General features: G+C 36.0%; 1 pseudogene; it reads right to left on the bottom strand.

Annotated features, from left to right (window-relative positions):
- Nucleotides 1–8,738: 8,738 nt before the first annotated feature.
- On the bottom strand, nucleotides 8,739–10,083 carry LOC136313635 (inhibitor of nuclear factor kappa-B kinase subunit alpha pseudogene; annotated as a pseudogene).
- Nucleotides 10,084–21,152: the final 11,069 nt, after the last annotated feature.

Below are 21,152 nucleotides of genomic sequence, written 5' to 3'. Positions count from 1 at the left end.
ATTTATTTTGTGCTGATCAAATAACTTTTACTCAGTGAATATTCATATTTTGTTGTGCAAACATATTATTTGGCCATGGAAATTTAAGAATTATGATTATTTGTAGATTTATAAATTTGAATATAGCATTTGGCCCAAGACCAAAGATTATTTTGTAATGATTTGATTTCAGTGAAACTATTCAGGTATCATTCTGAATTAATCTTGCAAGACAGTGTACAGCCTGACCAGGTGGTGGCACAGTGAATAGAGCCTTTGACTGGGACACAGAGGACCCCAGTTCAAAACCCCGAGGTTGCCAGCTTGAGCACGGGCTCATTTGGCATGAGCACAGTTCACCAGCTTGAGCAAGGGGTCACTGGCTTGAGTGTGGGATCATAGACATGACTCCATGGTCACTGGCTAGAGCTGAAAGGTCACTGGCTTGAAGCACAAGGTCACTGGCTTGAGCACAATGTTGCTGGCTTGAGGAAGGGTTCACTTGCTCTGTTATAGCCCCCCGATCAAGGCACATATGAAAAAGCCATCAACGAACAACTCAGATGCTGGAACAAAGAATTGATGCTTATCATCTCTCTCCCTTCCTGTCTATTTGTCCCTATCTGTCCCTCTCTCTATCTGACTCTGTCTCTGTCAAAAAAAAAGAGAAAGAGTATATACCCAAGTTATCATTACCTCATGAACTAAATGAAACATTGACTAATTTGCTTGCACTTGGAATATTTTTATTAGAGTAATATTAAAAATAATCTATAAAATAAATATATTTTTGAATAATTTTATTATCTAATAAATTTAAAGGCACCTAGAACCAATAATATAAAGCATGATCTGTTGAAATCTATATAAATTAAAAATGTAAATGTTCGTTTGTTCAAAATCTTAAATCTCTGAAAGCTCTCCACCGATTGCTTTGAAATTTTGAAACAATGTTGCATTCAAATACTTGCTCTTTACTTTATACCTACTATTATACAGATATAGATGTCACACCTGTGACAGGTAAAAACATGCTTTTTTTGAAAAACAGTGCCATCTGTTGGATGTAAAAGCAACACATGCCATACTAAATATTTTACAATTCCATTTCAATGTTTTCGATTTACAATGCATTTACGTGCAGCCAGACTTGAGGATGCATGGTTGTGAGCACAGTGATTGATTCTGCAGCTTCAGATCTGCTTCGTTCTCAACAGTATGAATGCAACAGGCTGAGAGTGGCTGAAAGACATCAACAAGAAACAGCAGATCAGCGTCAAACATGACTCTATGTTCAACAATCACATGATTACAATCGCCTTGCATGCTGGTACAACCCAGCTGATTATTGTAGTTTAAGCCAGCATGTTCTCATCAGCACTATGACTGAAGTGTGTCCTTATTGCAAGGCTCTTAAATTTAGAGGAGAACCCTAAGGAATGTGTTGCACCACCAGAAAAGTTAAACTGCCTCAACTTGAAGAACTTTTAAATGTCAGAGACATTAAAAACTTTGCTTGCTGGATATACCACTGAAGCAAAGCATTTTCTATCTAACATCAGGAAATAAAATTCATGCTTTCAAATGACGTCATTCAGTGCAGAAATTGTAACAGCTCAATTCATGCTAACTTTCAAAGTGAAAGGACAAATTTATCATAAAGCTGGCTCCCTGCTTCTGTTCCCAGATGGTCAACATAAATTCTTACAAATGTATTTCATTGGTGATGGCAATGATGAATTGAATACATGCTGCAGAATTTCTCCATCATTTCCCAACTGCAAGAGCTTCTTCATGAAAAAAACAATTTAGTGAGTTTGTTCAAAACAGCAATTGACATGATGCCATCTGATACACACAAGATTGTTATTCCTGCTGACAAAATGGCTGCTGGAGAACATATGTGAAGATTCAATGCTCCAACTATAGACAAAGTGTCAATTGCTATAGTTGGAGATCAATTCCAACCTAGAGATATTGTTCTTCATCAGAGAAACAATCAATTGACAAAATGCAGAAACTCATCAATGTTATGATGCTCTGCAATATCCAATCATTTTTGGAATGGTGCTGATGGATATCACTTCAAAGTTAAGATGATAAATCCTGCCAGTGGTGAAGAAACAAATATGAAATGCAGCACAATGAACTATACTGATTAATGATTCGAGAGAATGAAAACAATCACATTTTGAAAAGCCATTAATTGTTTCACCAATACATCATAGATATGTATGCAAAAATGAAAACAGAACATTTGATATTCATCCATTTGAATTAGACCAAGCTTCACTCTGAAGAATACATTCATTTGGGAGATGAAGTTATAAATGATGGTAATACAACTAACTTTGGAAGACTAATGATTTTGCCATCTTCCTATACAGGCAGTCAACGTCATATGCATGAGTATGCTCAAGATGCAATTGCATATATTTGTCACTATGGGCGTCCAGACCTATTTATTACATTCACATGCAATCCAGCTTGGGACGATATACAACAGCTTTTACTTCCTGGCCAATCGCTGGTGGATAGGCATGACATCACAGCACGTGTTTTCAGACAGAAGCTGAAATCGCTGATGGATTTCATGATAAAACATGAAGTGTTTTGGTCTGTCCACTGTAAAGAATTAATGAGTAACGTCGTAGAAGCAACAATCTTTACAGTACCTTCCAAAGGTGAAGATGTTCTCATTCCTCGCATTCCTATGATTTTAATGGATATGCCATTTCAATTTAAGAGATTGCAATTCCCAATTCGATTGGCATTTGCAATCACCATCAACAAAGCTCAGGGTCAATCTTTAGAATTGTGCGCTTTAGATCTACACATGGATTGCTTCTCACATGGACAATTATATGTTGCGTGTTCTAGACTTGGCAAACCAGACAAGCTTTATATCTGCACAATGGAACAACAAAAAATATTGTATGCCCACAAGCATTGTGAAATTAAACATATTAGAAATGTGTGCTTTCTCTTTTCTTTTATTTCCATTTAAACAGACTGAGCCACAGGAATGTTCTTACCTAATTCGAGTGTGCTGATCTCAAATCTGACATTAGTTTTTCTCTGTAAGCTACAGGTTTTTTTTTTGCAATTTAAGATTTTAAGTTTTCATCTTATTGTAAAATTTTCAATATTTAGTTTAACATAATGAAGTAGTATGGCTTCTTGGGAATCATCTTTGTGAAAGCATAATAATTTATATAATGCAGTAAATACACTAATACACTAAAATATATGATTGCATCAGAATTTGTCTACAATTTTAAAATAGAATATATTAAAACATTTATTTTAATCATAAAATTTGCACAAAACTTATTTAAATTCTAGTCAGGCAAAAATTTGCGTTTATAGCTCTTGTGTTTGTGTACTTATTGAGGACAATCTCATATGATGCTCCAGCAGTAGTCTGCTCATCACTAACAGCTCCAAGATTTTGGGGAAACTTATTAAGGTGACTGTTCAGGAAGTGAATCTTAATGCTCATGTTACATCCAATGTCACAGAAAGCCAACAGCATCCTTTGAACCAGAAGTTCATAGTTTTCTGCTTTTTTGTTGCCAAGGAAGTTATTTGTAACTGCCACAAGAGACTGCCATGCTGCTTTCTCCTTCTTATTCATCTTCCTGGCAAATTTTTCATCACGTATAAGGGTTCAAATTTGAGATCCATCGAATACACCTGCTTTTATCTTCTTGAAAGACAAGGCAGAAAAAGCAGAAATAATATGTTGAAAGCATTCACTTTCTCTATTCAAAGCCTGAACAAACTGCTTCATTAAGTCAAGTTTGATGTGAAGTGGGGAAAAATGATCCTGTCTTGATTAACTACAGGTTCATTCACAATATTTTGCATACCTACTTCCTGAGCTTCACATTTTGGCCACTCCTTCCATGTCCAGTGTTTCTCCCGAGCTTGGCTGTCCTAGAAACACAGAAAGCAAGGATACTTTGTGAAAGCTCTCTGTTGTCCAATTGGAACCGCTGAAAATAGGCAATATATGCACGTGTCACAAATGATGAAATAGTGTGCCTTTGATGTTAAAGTGTGTAATAGCCACATATCTAACAGAAGGTGTCAGGATTTTACATTTACACCTACTTGAAGAAGCCATGATTCAATCTTAAAACAAAATAAGAGGGTGTTTTTATCAGATAATATTTTTTTACATTTAAAAACAACTACAATTATGTAAAAGTGATGTTTGTAAAACATTAATTGTCTTGTGGTTATGTTCAATCCAAGAGTTGTTTCCCTTTAACTCCAATTTAAAAACCAATGCATGTCATTAACTGTAACAGAAAGAAATTAAAATTGCATAAAAACTAGAGCATGCACCAAAAAACAGATTTTATATTTGGAATCAGCAATGCAGAAGTATATAGAAACAGTTCTAAAACCTCATGCAACAAAAAATGAAAAAAAACAACTGTTCCCCAGTGCAATACATATATAATATATATATTATTTAATACATGATCATCCATCTATTCATTTATCATCTATTATTTTTTCTGGTTGCATAATAATTCCTGGAGGGGATTCTTTGCCTTATACTACATTTTGTTGGTTTTATTAAACTCATACCTTAGAGGAGATGAAAATTTAGAGCTTAAACTGTCATAAATATACTTTAATGAAAAACTTTCCTTATAAAGTTCAGGGAATTAAATTACACTGTTCTTTGCAATACTTCAAAAATGTTCCAGCAAAGCAACATGAACAACCCATGACTGATCCCCCAAAACTCCAATGTACATTTGTTAATATATGCATATTTTACATCTTATATTTTAATAACCTGTATAGAATCTATATATACCAAAATTGTAACAATGAATAGTTAGAAAACTTAAAGTGCCTCAAAATTAATGTTCTTTATTTCACAACAAAGTATTTTTGAAGTTCTAGTAAATAATAAAAATAAAATAGAAGAAATAAAATATTTTTATTTGAATACAGAAACATTTCAGCTTGCAGCCTGTGTACAGAAATTTAAATATAGGTGAAAGGCAGAAATTGAGGGACAAACTGAAATCATGAGGCTAGTTTGTTTCAAAAGGAAAATTTACTTTAAAAAAGCCTGGATGCAAGCATACAAGCGGTCTTAGACCAGCAGCAAAAAGGGTGTGGAGATGCAGGAAGGAGCATTAGATACAGAGGGTTTGCTGGCATGGGGTTGCCTGCACCTGGACATACTCAGATTAGCTTACTGAGGTTCTTGAGGCCTTGTTTACTGACTTACTGTAGGAAATTCTGCTTCAGAGACAAAAGTTCTTTGATATAGCACAGACTTAGTGTCCTTAGTAAATTCTGATTACAGCCAAGAGGTCAGTCTCTCAGGAATAGCTGGGGGCCTGAGTCTGTGGGTAGGCTTTTACAAACAACTATTGTGATTTAAACTCCCCTAATGGTCAGGTCCCCCCCCCCCAATGCAACCTTGGGCAGACATTTTGCTACATTTCAAAGTGAAGACCAGGCAGCTTTAGAAGAGAGAATAATAAGTAAATGAACTACAACCTTCAGTGGGGGATGAGGATGTTCTGTTTGGGTGAGGAAAATTTTATTTTTACAAGGCTAATTTAACTCTAACAATAAGTGAATAACCCTTAAGAAAGACATCATAGAGGCCAGCATGGTACTTAGATATGGGGTCAAATCAATGAGCAAATATTAAAATCATTGACAAATAAATTATTCATAATAATACTATGTCAAAAATACACATTTTTTTGCCTGATCTGTGGTGGTGCAGTGGATAGAGCATTGACCTGGAACACTAAGGTTGTTCTTTCAAAATGCTGGGCTTGCCTGGTAAAGGTGCATATGAGAAGCAACTAGTATAGTTGATGTTCACTGCTTCTCCCTACTCATTCTCTGTTTCTCTTTTTTTTTTTTCATTTTTCTGAAGCTGGAAACAGGGAGAGACAGACAGTCAGACAGACTCCCGCATGCGCCCAACCGGGATCCACCCGGCACGCCCACCATGGGGCCACGCTCTGCCCACCAGGGGGCGATGCTCTGCCCATCCTGGGCGTCGCCATATTGCGACCAGAGCCACTCTAGCACCTGAGGCAGAGGCCACAGAGCCATCCCCAGCGCCCGGGCCATCCTCGCTCCAATGGAGCCTTGGCTGCGGGAGGGGAAGAGAGAGACAGAGAGGAAAGCGCGGTGGAGGGGTGGAGAAGCAAATGGGCGCTTCTCCTGTGTGCCCTGGCCGGGAATCGAACCCGGGTCCTCCGCACGCTAGGCTGACGCTCTACCGCTGAGCCAACCAGCCAGGGCCTGTTTCTCTTTCTTATCTCTCAAATCAATAAATAAAATCTTCAAAATAAATAGGTAAAATTTTGCTTTAGTCAAACATAATCAGTAGAAAACCAATATTATTGTCAATAAATGCTTTCACAGAAATAAAATGACCACTTATTTCTTGTTGTGCAAACAAGGTTGTTAGATTTGCTCACTTGTACTTTATCTGGTTGGTGCATAAGCACAGGACAGCAACATGTGTGTATAGTCTATGTAAGGCCGCAGGTGCTCGCCCTCAGGGCGGCAGACTGTAAATTGCAGATTGCCTGCCACCATTCAGAGGAGCCATTTTTTGCTACTGTTTGTAGGAGAAGGGGTTTTTCCCCCAGCCTGTTTGGCTTGTGAGTCCTGAGAGAGAGAGAGAGAGAAGTGGTTTTCCCTCCCTGTTTGTTCATCCACCATTGTGAGACTAATAAATGAAGTGGCCCACTATCATCCGGCTCCACAGTTCATTTACCATCTGCTCGAATCCAGCGTGAACCTGCATGGCCACAGCACCTGGCCTTACATTTTCTTTTTGGTAAATTTTTAATCTTTTAGAAAAGTTTGATCATTGTGAACAGCATAAAATTTTTACTGAATCTTAGAATTTCACAGAATATATAATGTGAAAAATGATGCATAAAGATAAATTTAATATAGAAGCACAAAATATACAACAAAGCAAGCAAAAAAGTGTATAAGGTCATGCTGCAAGGTGCTTTGGAATGATTAAAATAAAATATCAAATATGATGCCTGCTAATGTAAATTCTTACTTGGTTTTGGAGAAGAATGATTAACAAAGAAAAAGATAAATATACTGCATATGAGTTAAGAAGTACACTATTTTGGTTGGGACAGAATCAGTTTAAATAATATTAACATATTAAGACAATTTTTCTATTTAGTCTTTTCAAAAACTTATTTAGATCCTGGCCAGTTAGCTCAGTCAGTTAAGAATATTGTTCTGAAATGACAAGATTTTAGGTTCAATATTCTGTCAGGGCACACACAGGAGCAACCAATGAGGCACAACTTAGTGGAACAGAAAATGAATGTTTCCCTTCCCCCTCTCCTCTCTCTCCCTTCCTCTTTCTAATCAATCAATCAATCAATAAATAAATTAAGTTCTGGTCTGATAGCTCCATTGGTTGTGTTAAGCCTAATCCGGAAGGACCTGAAACATTGAAGACATGAACAAAGTCCATCGATTACACATCAAAGTTTTATTGTTTAGCTTGGCCAAGCGGCAGCAACTCTGATAGCAATTTGAGGGAGAGCGTGCTGGCCCTTTGTTCTACCTAGTTTTTATGGTTTTGTAAGTGGGAAGTACAGAGGCGAAAATTGTAATTAGGAGCCCTTTACCACTATTGGTTTAGTCATATGTCCTTTAACATGATAGGACCATGTTCAATTTGCAAGCCATACATCATTTTGGAGAAAACAAAATTTACAAGCCAACACAATGGTAGAAAGATGTCTTTTTACATATTAAAAGGCATTCCTATATTATCTAGTGTTTATCTGCCATCTCTCTGTCCAGAGTCACATGTGTTAACCACATGCATTTACATAGGAGAGGTAGTTTCTGTGGGGACAAATGCCCACAAATGGTTCATTGCTATAAGAAAAAGGTTTATTTTGGCTTTTCTCTCCCTGTACCTGGCTAGCCATTCACCCCTTTCCCCACAGGTGTGGTAGAATGTCTGGGGATCCATGTTTTCCTCCCCTTTGCATTTACAATACAATGCCAAGGGCCATCCTGGTTATGCCAATCACACAGTTCAGAGACTATTTTTCACAATTTCTCTGCACACCTTAACCCAAATTAATAAAATGTTCTTCAAGCCTCTTAAAATATTAATATTAATTCTGTAGTTTTTGGTACCTTACAACACCTGCGGGTGAAGTGGCGCAGTGGCTCCTCAGGTTGGACCATTGTCCCGGAGCGCAGAGGTTGCTGGTTTGATTTCCTGGTTAGGGCACGTACAACAGGAACTGCTTGGTATTCCTGTCTCTCTCTCCCTGACTCCTTCAGGGGAAAAAGGAGCGAAGCTCATGTAAAAACAATGTATTTCTCTTATGATTAGTGATGTTGAGCAATTTTTCACACATCTATTGGACATTTGTGTGTTCTCTTTGGAGAAGTGTCTATTCAGGTCCTTTGTCCAATTTTTAATTGGATTGTTTGTTTTTTGGTGTTGAGCTTTGTAAGTTCTTTATAAGTTTTGGATATTAACCATTTATCAAATATATCATTGGCAAATAGGTTCTTCCATTCAGTGAATTGTTTTTTAACTTCGTTGGTTTCTTTTATTGTGCAAGAGCTTTTCAGTATGATGTGCTTCCATTTGTTTATTTTTTATTTGTTTCCCTTGCCCAAGATGATGCATCAGAAAAAGTGTTGCTATGAGAAATGTCAGATTTTGCTGCTTATGTTTTCTTCTAGGAATTTTATGACTTTGGAATTAATATTTGTCTTGAATTCTTTTTGAGTTTAATCTTATTTTTAAGACAGTTCAAATTTTCTTCTATCATTTGTGCCAAAGTCCCCCCATCTTGAGGAGTTACCACACATGACAGGGGATGTTCACGTTCTGCTGAGGTCGGGGGCAGCCATGCTGATGCCTGAGGGGTGGTCACTGCACCTTCTAGACTGGATCTTACAAGGGACCGAGCTGAACTCTGTGTATAGGCAATTTTAAGAAGATGCCATATTTCTTTCTGCCTCTTTCCCTGCATAAACATGACAGTACTGTCAGCTTCTTTGATGTTACTGAGGGCGATTTCCACCTTGGACAGTAGATCAATAATCTTCTGCTTACAGCCCAACAACTTGCTCAGATGACCAAACAGCTCCTTCAGAACCCAGTCCTGACTCTGCACAGTATGCACAATGATCTTCACCATCTCCGTGCTGTCACTGTAGGAGTGATCTGAAGGTCTGTGCTTTAACTGCTTATATAGATCAATGGCACGCTGTTCCAGAGATTCCATCAAGTCTCCCTGACGTCTTCCATAAGGGCTTTTCTGTAGCTCCATGATTTCAGTGTGCAGGCACATGATCTGATCCTCTAGGTATCCAATGACACCTACCTGAGCATAGTGGATGGCCTTTTCTTCCATTTCCTTCCATGCTTTTAACATTTTTTCTGAGGATATCCCATAAGTCATCTGCTCACTGTATCTTTCCAAGTCAAGTTGAATGCTTTTGTGAAAAAACTCCAGTTTAGCTTTCAGTTGCTGAGATCAAAGCATTCTTCATTTTTGTCAGTTAGTATTATATCTAAGAAGACTTAACATGGCAGCTCGCTGTCCCTGGAAGAGCCTGCTGTAGTCTTCTTTCAGCCCTGATACATAGTGCACTGCTTCAGCCCATACTTTACGCAGCTGTATAATGGGAAGCTGTATTTTGCAGTCCTGTACAATATAATTTACAGTCAGATAAACTTCTGGGAGCAAATGGTCCTTCATATACAGTCTTACTTTTATCAAACAAATAAACCATATAACTATCACATCCTCTTACTCCATCCAGAACACATTGAGAGGCTGGTTTCCGAGGATCCAGAGAAATTCCCGTCTCTGAAGGAAGCTCCTGAGAAGCAGTATTTATGCCAGTTTTATGCTCAGTTGGGCAGGAACAGTTGGGTTCTGGATATCTAAAATATAGTCTAGAAAGGTAGTTTAAGATCCAGGTTAGCCTTATAAATATTCTGTTCCTGAAGAGTGACACAGAGAGAGTTAAAACATGAGTGAGGACCTCTAGCACAAGACACATCTCTCTCACACTTGTCATGTTCTAAAATCTGCTCTTACAAACAGGCCAGAGTGATTGATGGGATTTGAGGCACTCCAGGAGCAGAGAAGCAGAGCCAGTTTTTCCTGGGATCAGCAGGGGATCCATAGTAACTGCCCTGTCATTGTCATTTTCTCCAAGAGATAATTGTAAACTGTGCTTGGATTGTTCAGCAAGTAAGGAGCCTAACAGCAGCCAGAGGTTTAATCACTTGGAACTCTCCTGAAAAAGAAAACAGAGTCCCTGAAAATTGCAAGGTTGCTGTTAGAGTGGTTAAGAAAGTAAAACCCGTGATAAACTAACCTGGATTTCAGTTAAAAAAGACAGTGGTTAAAAGTTATGCTGATACCCTCCCCTAGCCACACACAAATACATACATATCGCCCAGGCATCATTTTCATTACTTGATTACTTAGTTATGATAGCTAAACTGTATAAATAGTCATAAGAAACAGGTCAAATCTTAGTTATTCTGTGAAAAATATCTTCTTTTGTGTTAGAAAGGGAAAACACGAAAGGATGAGAGAGCTGAGAAAGACCATAAAGATCATTTAATTTAGGGTCCTCAGCACTGAGGTACCCCAGAGTTTTGATAAAATATCACATGTATGTGAGTGTGTACATTATTCTCTACCATATTCTCCAAAAAACTATAAGCCTAAAAGAAGTCTTGATGCTTTTACTGCACAAAGGAAGAACCTAAGGACCAGATAGGCCAGACTTGCCCAGGGCGACACAGCCCTCTCACCTGTGCTTAAGTTCACTGTCAGCTGCACTATAGCCTCTGTCTCCTTCTTCCCTCTCAACACATCACTTAAACCAGGGGTCCCCAAACTACGGCCCGCGGGCCAAATGCGGCCCCCTGAGGCCATTTATCTGGCCCCTGCCACACTTCTGGAAGGGGCACCTCTTTCATTGGTGGTCAGTGAGAGGAGCATAGTTCCCATTGAAATACTGGTCAGTTTGTTGATTTAAATTTACTTGTTCTTTATTTTAAATATTGTATTCCCGTTTTGTTGTTTTTTTTTTTTTTTTTTACTTTAAAATAAGATATGTGCAGTGTGCATAGGGATTTGTTCATAGTTTTTTTTTATAGTCTGGCCCTCCAATGGTCTGAAGGACAGTGAACTGGCCCCCTGTGTAAAAAGTTTGGGGACCCCTGACTTAAACCCTCCCAGGAATAATAAGTGTCCTGTCTGCATTACCATCCAATTGTTTGGGGCCTTCTGTTTTTACTCTTTTTTAACAAGTGGCCACATTGGCCACCTTGATCAACATTTTACCACCTGGACTCTGCTCTGAGCTTGCACTTTCAGACATCTGCATTCACAGCACATCTGGTTTTTGAGTTGTATGTATGGAAACAGTTTTATTTGAATCACTTATCAGTTTTCTGGTGCTACTTGTCAGCAGCTAGCTTGGTCTAATGAATGCTTTTAGTAAGCAGTAGACAAGGTAAATTTTGTCATTCATATTCTTTTTTTTAAAATATAAACTTATTTTATAGATTTTATTTATTCGTTTTAGAGAGAAGAGAGAGTGAGTGAAAGAGAGTGAGCGAGAAGGGGGAGGAGCAGGAAGCATCAACTCCCATATGTGCCTTGACCAGGCAAGCCCAGGGTTTTGAACCGGCAACTGCAGCATACCAGGTCGACACTTTATCCACTGCGCCACTGCAGGTCAGGTGTCATTCATATTCTTAACAGTAAATAGTACCTTTAAAATGAAATATTAAAGGATGTTTTAACTTCAAGGTTTTGTTTTATGTTTTGGTGTTTTGTTTTGTTTTGTTTTTCTTTTCACTATTAAAAAATTCAGGTACAGCCAGACCCGTGGTGGCACAGTGCATAAAGCATCACCCTGAAATGTTGAGGTTGCCAGTTTGAAATCCATGGTTTGCCCAGTCAAGCGCATATGAGAAACAAGTATGATACTATGAGTTGTTACTTCCTGCTTCCCTCTCCCCATTTCTTTTTCTCTAAAATAAAAAAAAAAAAAATCTAAAAAAAAGAAGGGTAGGACTCTCCATTTAAAAAAAATTCAGGTACAGAATTACTTTGTTTTATCTTTTAAATAATGGCAATATGGGGATTTTTAATTCATTTCTAGAAAAAAGCATATCTACATATTTGTATTTCCAGATGCTATATATATATATATATATATATATATATATATTCATTTCTATATATTTTATAAATAAATATTCACTGAGAGAGAAAAAGGTAGAAATATGCATACAGTTGCTATATAGAATACCATAGGACAAGCCTCATGAAAATAACAGTTGTCAATGAAACTCAGAATGTTTGCTTATTGAATAAGAAAAAAATCTTTAAACTCAAAGCCAATTTCTAATCACCATTCACTGCTTAATATCTGCATTGTTTTAAACATGTCACACACTTTCTCTTATTCTCAGCTTCTTCATATGTAAAATGTAGTGACCACCTCATGAGTAGGTGAGTAGTACTACTAATAATAAGATAGGCTTTTTAAAGCAAGTAGCACAGTGCCTGAAGTAGAAGAACTCTGGGAAGTTAGTGATTATTATTAATTAGAATTTTTATTATTGATTAATATTTTTCCAGGTAGAAGTGCTTCTAACTCCTTAAAAACTCTGCTAACTTTGGTACTACTTTATGGAAGAAGTTCAAGGACTCTAAAATAGCTAATCATTAATGTCAAGAATACTAATAATCTTTTGATACATTTTAGTCTTAGGATAAAGGCCACTTTCCTTTTGGATCTTTCATCTTCAGCACAGACTCACACTGTATGAGAGACTTATTGGGTGGAGTAGAAAGATGGATTGAGCTCAGTGGGAGCTGTCTGTTCAGTTCTTGTTGCTATCCATTTCCTTGAGGTCCCTTTGTTTGAAAAAGAGGAAATATTTCTGGCAGCTAAGTAGCTGCTGGTGCCTTTTGGAAGATTTTCTGGAATAAAACTAACTGCCTCTACTAGCTTTTTAATTTCTGTATTGCTAACTTTATTCCTTACATAATTACTTAGCAGTCAAATAGGTTTCTATAACTTTATCTATCAGACATTCTAAACAATTGTATTTAATCTGAAAGTGCTTTGAAGTCTTCAGACTTCTTACTTGGAATTGCAGATTCGATTTTTCAAATATTAGAAAAGAGTCACTGCAGTTGTCCCCTATTGGCTAAGTGTTGAAAATTCGTTAGCTAGATTGAATTTGCTTTGGGGTATTTTCTAAATTTTTGCTCACAATTTTATTCATACTTAATCTTATATCTTTTTTTTTTTTTTTTTTGTATTTTTCTGAAGCTGGAAACGGGGAGAGACAGTCATACAGACTCCCGCATGCGCCCGACCGAGATCCACCCGGCAAGCCCACGAGGGGATGATGCTCTGCCCACCAGGGGGCGATGCTCTGCCCCTCCGGGGCATCGCTCTGTTGCGACCAGAGCCATTCTAGCGCCTGGGGCAGAGGCCAAGGAGCCATCCCCAGTGCCCCAGCCATCTTTGCTCCAATGGAGCCTCGGCTGCGGCTGCGGGAGGGGAAGAGAGAGACAGAGAGGAAGGAGAGAGGGAGGGGTGGAGAAGCAGATGGGCACTTCTCTTGTGTGCCCTGGCCGGGAATTGAACCCGGGACTTCTGCACGCCAGGCTGACGCTCTACCACTGAGCCAACCGGCCAGGGCCTAATCTTGTATCTTGTCCTTGACTAAAACTGTTATCAGCTAGACAACTAATGATTCACACCATATTGCCACATTTCAATTCCCATTGTAATAACAGCTAACATACCAATGTAATGCATCCTCAGTATTGGCAAAAAAATAAAAGGCAATAGTTAATGGGAAGAGATTCCTTCTAACACTTCTCAAATTAGCTGGTATGAGCAATCAACATGTCTAATTACCCATGCTGTCAGCTCTTCCATGCCTGATAAGATATTAGTTGTTTTATTACAACTCTACATGCCATACTATATAGCAGAGGAAACAAAATGGGATATGAACACAAATACACATCTGTATGCCTTTGTGCACATTACTTAACATCTCTTGAACTCAGTTTTGTTACCTGAAAAATGGGGATAAAAATTCTCCTATAATGTTCTAAGGATTTAATCAGGAATATATAGATGATGTTATCATGGTATCTGCAATAATATATCACATACTAAAAATAGAATTATATAGCAACATACTATAATCATCTTGCTTTAAGATGAGAAAGTGATAGTCTAAAGACTTTGGCTGACTTATCTAAGTTATACAATTAATTTATTCAAAAATAGTAGACTAGAATTCAGGTATTATCACTTCCCAGACAATAATAATTTATAAAAAATAATAAAACCTAAAAATAAAATTAAAAAGTGTAATGTATACTAGAAGCTTAACAATGCTGTTAAAAATAATGTTTAGACCCTGACCACATGGTGATGCAGTGGATAGAGCATCGACCTGAGACACTGAGGCTCAAAACCCTGAGGTCACCAACTTGAGCATGGGCTCACCAGCTTGAGCATGGGATCATGGACATGACCCCATGGTCACTGGCTTAAGCTCAAAGTTCATTGGCTTAAAGCCAAAGGTTGTTTGTTTGAGCACAAGGTTGTTGACTTGAGCAAGGGATCACTGGCTTGTCTGGAGCCCCCCAGTCAAGGAATATATGAGAAAACAATCAATGAACAAAGCTAAAATGCCACAACTATGAGTTGATGCTCTTATCTCTCTCCCTTCTTGGCTGTCTGTCCCTGTCTGTCTCTCTGTCTCAAATAAATAAATAAATAAATAAATAATATGAGGGTCAAGAAATCAGTCAACTATCAAAAATAAAAATGTTTAGTAAAAGAAGTTAATTTGCTTGATATATTGAAGATCAGTTTGATAAAGTACTAATTTTTTAGGCTGTCAATCATCAACTTTTTCTTCCTTCATACAGATATAATTAATAATAATTATATAATTAGTTCTGATTTCTGATATAAAATTTTTCATTGAAGTTCTGAATTTTTTTTTCTGCTACAAGTACTAAAACCTCATAATAATAGATATATATAGGTGGATATGATTTGCAGAAACCATATTTACTCCTTGAAAAGCATGTTAGGGTAGAGACATTGAACCCTGTGCAGTCAAAAACCACATATAACTTCTGACTTCCTAAAAACTTAACTACTAATGGCCTACCTTTGGCCAGAAACCTCACTGATGACATAAACAGTTGATTGACACATGTTTTGTATGTGGTATGTATAATTAGACTATATGTAGTGCAGTCTTTTTATTTATTTATTTATTATTTATTTATTTATTTATTTATTTATTTATTTATTTATTTATTATTTTAGTGAGAAGAGCTGAGGCAGAAACAAACCCCCGCATGAGCCTGGATCAGGATCCACCTGGCAAAACCATTAGGGGGCAATACTCTGCCCATTTGGGGCCTATAATGTAGTCTTACAATGAAGCAAGCTGGAGAAAAGAAAATGTCACAGGGAAAATCACTTATAGTATGTAAATAAAGACATTTAGAGTATTTTTTGAAAATATCTACATCCGAGTGGACCTGTGCAGTTTAAACCTGTGTTCTTCAAGCGTCAACTGTAATTAGAAAAACCAACACTGTAATAAGCTTCTTTCTTATCCCCTTTTTTTTGTTTCACAGTTGTTTTTGTTTTGTTGTTCTGTTTCTTGTAAGACCACATCTTAAATTTTAAATAGGTGAGCCATATTTTGTAGGCTTTCCTGTTCGCCCACTGACATTGTTTTTTCTTCCCTGTTTGGTACATGTCCTGTTTCCAACCTTGAAACATTTTAGTTTCTTTGTTTATATATTTTTTGTTTATAAAGACTATTTTAGGACTGATAATATGCATTTCTTCTGATGATTAAAAAACTGCCTATTTACAGTTTCTCTTTGGAATGTGTACATTTTATAAAATTTAATACCATTAAATATATTTTTCAAGTTATTAAATATACACTAGCTAAGAAACCAGAAATATTAACAGTACAATATTATCTAAAAAACCTTTCTTAAAGTCAAATTAGCTCATTTTCTATCTTGTTATCTTTATGCTCTGTATTTTGAGAGACTGGCTCAACAACCATTTCTATCCATTTCGTTATCACCATCATCATCTCTGTCATCTTCATTATTATTTTTAAATATGTATCTTTTGTAGAGACCATTTAATTTTTTAAATCACAATTTCTTTCTTTTTATTTTCTGTTCATTGTTGAAGTTATTGAGGGGGGTGACTTCTACAATATATCTCATATTAAACCCATGTGTAATTTCTATAACTGTTTTCTTCAGGTTTATCCTTATTGTACATGTTTTTGTTTACCTTGAGTTTGAAAATTTTTATTAATTTATCTCCTACATACCTTTTTAATTATTTTATTTTTTTCTGTAAATTTTGTACAGGTAGCTTTCTGATAAAGATGTTTTTTATTCTTCTGATTTTTCTTTTTCTTTTTTAAAATAGCATCGTGGGTTTGCTTTAAGAAAACAGTATATTTTTGAATTTTACTAACCACAAATTTGAGTTTAAAAAGAGCTTAAGTGTTATTCCATTTATAAATGATGAGAATCAGTGAAGAAATAAGAAACTAGAATAATACTACAATGCCCTGTAAGTCAAATGAGTTTAGTGATTAATTTTGGGATGGAGGTTTGAGTAGACAGTGAAGTTGTGGAATAGCTCTGGAATAGAATAAATGAGGCAATGGAATGAGAACAAATGAAAAGATTGATGAGGAGGAAAAGAGCTTGTCTTAGATTGATGACTATCCATTGCAAATGTTATCAACCCAAAGCTTAGCTTTTCTGGGAAATAGAGTTTGCTGTAACATTCACTTTATCTAAATCTAACATTTTGAAAAATGTAATTGATTATAAAGGCAAAATTGTATATTTTTATCCAAAAATTTTTAATATTGACCAAGAGTTTAATAGAGTCCTTCTTGACATGCAAAGCAAATTTCAAGAAATAAACAAAAAATGTAATTTATTTATTTACCTATATATTTTTAAATTTATCTTGCTTCATGGGAAGAATTTTACATTTCAATTATGACTAAGTTATAAGTTCTGGTGTAATATTTTCAAAATTAGTACTATACAATATTTTTATGTAGCATATTTTTTAGAAATATCATTTTGAGTATGAATTGAATACTCCTCTGCATTTTAAGTGATATCTTTAATAATGTCATAAAAAAGATATCTCTGTGTCAGTTATCTGCCCTTAAAATAGCAAAACATAATACACGAATATAAAACTCATTGATTTGAAACAGGTAAGCCTTTGGCTTAGGATCTGAGAATTAGTGAGTTAGGTTTGCTTTCCCTGGTTGGTTTTCTTGTTTTGGCATGGATAACTATGTAGTTGGCTGGTTGTCAGATATAACAAGGAGGACAGACATTTTGTATCTGTTGTCTCCTGATCAACTAAATTGGATATGATCTAATAACACTGACAGGGAGAAAGCACTGCCAAAACCTAGGTAAGGCTTTTCAAAACTTTGCTTAATCACATTTGCAAACACTCTAGTGGTCAAAGAAAGACATAAGGTTAAACTTAGAATTAAAAAGCGAGAAATACCACCCTTTTTAAAAGGAACTGTGATGTCACAGTGGAAAGCATGTAAATACAGGTAGAGATCTTACTACAATGTATATCTACAGCATGAATTTACCTTTAATTGATTGCACATATGAGAGACTTTTTCAACCACATATTTTGACTTCCCCTTTCTAAATGAGAATGTCCTTTGTATGATCTTTTGATCTTTCTTAAAATATATCTGTGTGTATGCACACCTAGGATCTGTTTTAACTTGGTATATATGACAGGCTGTGGGAAATGCCAGGAATATTTTTATGAAGGCTTTAGGATAGAAGTGTAAAAGAACAAACAGCTGAGAGAAGGATTGGAGCACAGCATGGGATCTGTCTTGGATAGTAATAGATTGGTGATTCTATACGAATTTTGCAGAATATTAAGTGTGTTGACTTTTTTTTTTTTTTGCGCTTTAAGATGTATACATTTTAAGTTGTATAAATTTTGGGATGAAATATCCAGGCATTGCTATATATGCTCTGGAAACTGCTGTCAATGAATCAATCTCATCCTTTCTCAATCCCTTTGTCTTATTTTCCATGACAAAAGATCAGAGCTTATTAGCCTGCAATTTAAGATTTCTGTGGTTCTCTATGAACCATAAGAAAAAGTGCGCAAGGTTTATACTCTATTTTTTTTTAAGTGAATGCCCTCAACCCTTTAAGGAGAAAGGTCAACACATCCCATTTAGGTTGGACTTCCCATCTCTACCTCTACACTCCTAGAAGATCTACTATACGTGATTGTTCAGGTCATGGATCACAAAGGAGAGCTTGAATATTGCTGATAATAGAGGTCAAGGTTAGAAATTATTTGGAAGTAGCATTTCTGTATGTGCTTTCTCCCAGACTAATTATAAGTTTAGGAGGCTGTGGAATCCCATCCCTAGGTATGCTCTGCTCTAGGCTTTTTGGTATATTTTCCCATTCTATAGCTAAAAATTTTATGTTTTTTTTTTCAACCTGCATTGCTGCCTTATCTAATTGTTGAAATCTGAAAGCTGAGTGAAAGTTTAGGTTAAATGATTGAATAATGCCATTCATTCTATGTGGTCTGTCTAAGGGCTATACCAATCCTAGACAAATTCAGGCCTCTGGTGTTTAAGAATTTAGCACTTTTTTTCATCTACACAATGAAAATATTAATTTGTACTCACTGGAGTCAAGACTTACAGTTTTATCACCAAATAAATCAGGCACCATTAATAAATTTGTGATAAAATGGTATGTTACCATGCTCACTTGAGTGTATCTACATACTGGATTTTTAAATTAATACATTTATAACATTAAAATGTTCAAAAGTAGTTTTCCTAAGAAAATAAAATGAAAATATTTCAAATCATCACAGAAAACCTGTTTAAGGCACTGATGATAAATTTTTTTTCACTATTAGTTTTGCTCTGAATGTTAAAGTTATAAAAAAAAAACATTGCAGAATAGAGCTTTGATGTGTGACATCTCTTAGGATCACTCATAACCATGCTAAATGAAATGAGTACAGGAAACCTCCTATAACATTTTTAAAATTTTTAATTAATTTAATTTATTGTGTTAACATGGATTCAAGTATTCCAATCAATATAACTCTTCCCCTTTCCCTCCGGGATTTCTGTATCTCTGTGTTATGTATATAGTTTCATTAATCCCTTCACCTTCTCTGATCCCATCCCCTTACCTTCCTTCCTTCCTACAGCTATCTCTCTGCTCCCTGTGACCCTGCCTTTGCCTCTATTTTATTCCACGGTTCACTTTGTTCATTAGATTCCACATATGAGATCATATGATATTTGTTTTTCTCTGCCTGGCTTATTTCACTTAGCATAATAATCTCCAGATCCATCCATGCTGCCACAAAAGGGAAGATTTCCTTCTTTTTCATAGCCATGTAGTGTTCCATTGTGTATATGTACCTCAGGACATTTGGGCTGTTTCCAGATCTTGACTATTGTAAACATTGCTGCAATAAACATGGGAATACATATCTTCTTTTGAATCAGTGATTTGGTATTCTTAAAATATAATCCTAAAAGTGAGATAGCTGGGTCAAAAGGCAGTTCTATTTTTAATTTTTTGAGGAAATTCCATACTGTTTTCCACAGTGGCTGCACAAGTCTGCATTCCCATCTGCATTTCACACCCTCGCCAGCACTTATTGTGTGTTGATTTGGTAATAAGCACCACTCTGACAGGTGTGAGGTGGTATCTCGTTATGGTCTTATTTTGCATTTCTCTGATGATTAGTGATTTTGAACATTTTTTTATATGCCTGTTGATTATCTTTGGAGAAATGTCTATTCAGATCCTTTGCTCATTTTTAATTGGATTATTTACCATCCTGGGGTAGAGTTTTAGAAGTTCTTTAAAAATATTGTTTATTAATCCCTTATCAGATGTATTGGCAAATATGTTCTCCCATTGTGTGGATTGTCTTTTTATTTTGTTAATGGTGTCTTTTGCTGTACAAAAGCTTTTTAGTTTGATATAGTTCCATTTGTTTATTTTGTCCTTTAATTCAATTACCCATAGAGATTAATCAGTAAAATGTATTGCTATAATAGATATAGGAGAGTTTACTGCTTATTTTTTCTTTCAAAATGTTTATGGTTTTGTAACTTACATTTAAGTATTTTTTCTATTTTGAGTTTATTTTTGTGAATGGTGTAAGTTGGTGGTCTAGTTTCTTTTTTTGCATGTACCTGTCCAATTTTCACAACACCATTTATTAAAGAGATTATCTTTACTTAATTGTATACTCTTGCCTCCTTTGTCAAATATCAATTGACCATAAAGGCTTGGATTTCTTTCTGGGCAATCTGTTCTGTTTCATTCATTGATCTGTATGCCTGTTCTTATGCCAGTACCAGGCTGTTTTGGTTACAATGGGCTTGTAGTATAACCTGATATCAGAAAGTATCATAGCTCCCACTTTATTCTTAATTTTCAAGATCGCTGAGACTATTTATAATTTTTTCTGTTCCATACACATTTTTGGAATATTTGTTCTATGTCTTTGAAGTATGCCATTGGTGTTTTAATAGGACTTGCATTGAATTTATAGATTGCTTTGGATAGTATAGACATTTTAATGTTTATTTTTCCTATTTATGAATATGATATATGCTTTCACTTGTTTGTATCTTCCTTTAATTCAGAGGTCAGGAACTTATGGCTCATGAGCCAGATGTGGCTTTTTTTTTTTTATAATTTTATTTTTTTAATGGGGCGACATCAATAAATCAGTATAAATATATTCAAAGATAACAAGTCCAGGTTATCTTGTCATTCAATTATGTTGCATACCCATCACCCAAAGTCAGATTGTCCTCTGTCACCTTCTATCTAGTTTTCTTTGTGCCCCTCCCCCTTTCCCTCTCCCTTTCCCCCCTCCCCCCCCGTAACCACCACACTCTTATCAATGTCTCTTAGTTTCACTTTTATGTCCCACTTACGTATGGAATA

The sequence above is a fragment of the Saccopteryx bilineata genome, chromosome 9 (genome assembly GCF_036850765.1).
Source record: "Saccopteryx bilineata isolate mSacBil1 chromosome 9, mSacBil1_pri_phased_curated, whole genome shotgun sequence".
NCBI lineage: Eukaryota > Metazoa > Chordata > Mammalia > Chiroptera > Emballonuridae > Saccopteryx > Saccopteryx bilineata.
This window is presented reverse-complemented; position numbering and strand designations above follow the sequence as displayed.